This window comes from Bombina bombina, chromosome 10 (assembly GCF_027579735.1).
Source record: "Bombina bombina isolate aBomBom1 chromosome 10, aBomBom1.pri, whole genome shotgun sequence".
In the NCBI taxonomy this organism is placed as follows: Eukaryota; Metazoa; Chordata; class Amphibia; order Anura; family Bombinatoridae; genus Bombina; species Bombina bombina.
The window spans coordinates 211,244,501-211,247,000 of NC_069508.1; positions in this window are offsets into that span (position 1 = coordinate 211,244,501).

Here is a 2,500-nt window from a genome sequence, read left to right on the forward strand (position 1 = left end):
ACAAAGGTACTAGGGTCCCTTCTAGCGGTGCTAAGACCAAGGGGCATTGCAGTAGTACCTTACTTGGACGACATACTGATTCAAGCGTCGTCTCTGTCAAAAGCAAAGGCTCATACGGACATTGTCCTAGCCTTTCTCAGATCTCACGGGTGGAAGGTGAACATAGAAAAAAGTTCTCTGTCCCCGTCAACAAGAGTTCCCTTCTTGGGAACAATAATAGACTCCTTAGAAATGAAGATTTTTCTGACAGAGGCCAGAAAATCAAAACTTCTAAGCTCTTGTCAAGTACTTCATTCTGTTCTTCTTCCTTCCATAGCGCAGTGCATGGAAGTAATAGGTTTGATGGTTGCGGCAATGGACATAGTTCCTTTTGCACGAATTCATCTAAGACCATTACAACTGTGCATGCTCAGACAGTGGAATGGGGATTATACAGACTTGTCTCCGACGATCCAAGTAGATCAGAGAACCAGAGATTCACTCAGTTGGTGGCTGACCCTGAACAACCTGTCACAGGGAATGAGCTTCCGCAGACCAGAGTGGGTCATTGTCACGACCGACGCCAGTCTGGTGGGCTGGGGCGCGGTCTGGGAACCCCTGAAAGCTCAGGGTCTATGGTCTCGGGAAGAATCTCTTCTCCCGATAAACATTCTGGAACTGAGAGCGATATTCAATGCTCTCAAAGCTTGGCCTCAACTAGCAAAGGCCAAATTCATAAGGTTTCAATCAGACAACATGACGACTGTTGCATATATCAACCATCAGGGGGGAACAAGGAGTTCCCTGGCGATGGAAGAAGTGAACAAAATAATTCAATGGGCGGAGAATCACTCCTGCCACTTGTCTGCAATCCACATCCCAGGAGTGGAAAATTGGGAAGCGGATTTTCTGAGTCGTCAGACTTTCCATCCGGGGGAGTGGGAACTCCATCTGGAAATCTTTGCCCAAATAACTCAATTATGGGGCATTCCAGACATGGATCTGATGGCGTCTCGTCAGAACTTCAAGGTTCCTTGCTACGGGTCCAGATCCAGGGATCCCAAGGCGACTCTAGTAGATGCACTAGTAGCTCCTTGGACCTTCAACCTAGCCTATGTATTCCCACCGTTTCCTCTCATTCCCAGGCTGGTAGCCAGGATCAATCAGGAGAGGGCTTCGGTGATCTTGATAGCTCCTGCGTGGCCACGCAGGACTTGGTATGCAGACCTGGTGAATATGTCATCGGCTCCACCATGGAAGCTACCTTTGAGACAGGACCTTCTTGTTCAAGGTCCATTCGAACATCCGAATCTGGCTTCACTCCAACTGACTGCTTGGAGATTGAACGCTTGATTTTATCAAAGCGTGGTTTTTCAGATTCTGTCATTGATACTCTTATTCAGGCTAGAAAGCCTGTAACTAGGAAAATTTACCATAAAATATGGAAAAAATATATCTGTTGGTGTGAATCTAAAGGATTCCCATGGAACAAGATAAAAATTCCTAAGATTCTATCCTTTCTACAAGAAGGTTTGGAGAAAGGATTATCTGCAAGTTCTTTGAAGGGACAGATTTCTGCTTTATCTGTCTTACTTCACAAAAAGCTGGCGGCTGTGCCAGATGTTCAAGCTTTTGTTCAGGCTCTGGTTAGAATCAAGCCTGTTTACAAACCTTTGACTCCTCCTTGGAGTCTCAATTTAGTTCTTTCAGTTCTTCAAGGGGTTCCGTTTGAACCCTTACATTCCGTAGATATTAAGTTACTATCTTGGAAAGTTTTGTTTTTGGTTGCAATTTCTTCTGCTAGAAGAGTTTCAGAGTTATCTGCTCTGCAGTGTTCTCCTCCTTATCTGGTGTTCCATGCAGATAAGGTGGTTTTGCGTACTAAACCTGGTTTTCTTCCGAAAGTTGTTTCTAACAAAAATATTAACCAGGAGATAGTTGTGCCTTCTTTGTGTCCGAATCCAGTTTCAAAGAAGGAACGTTTGTTACACAATTTGGATGTAGTTCGTGCTCTAAAATTCTATTTAGAGGCTACAAAGGATTTCAGACAAACATCTTCTTTGTTTGTTGTTTATTCAGGTAAAAGGAGAGGTCAAAAAGCAACTTCTGCCTCTCTCTCTTTTTGGCTTAAAAGCATCATCCGATTGGCTTATGAGACTGCCGGACGGCAGCCTCCTGAAAGAATCACAGCTCACTCCACTAGGGCTGTGGCTTCCACATGGGCCTTCAAGAACGAGGCTTCTGTTGATCAGATGTGTAAGGCAGCGACTTGGTCTTCACTGCACACTTTTACCAAATTTTACAAATTTGATACTTTTGCTTCTTCTGAGGCTATTTTTGGGAGAAAGGTTTTGCAAGCCGTGGTGCCTTCCATCTAGGTGACCTGATTTGCTCCCTCCCATCATCCGTGTCCTAAAGCTTTGGTATTGGTTCCCACAAGTAAGGATGACGCCGTGGACCGGACACACCTATGTTGGAGAAAACAGAATTTATGCTTACCTGATAAATTACTTTCTCCAAC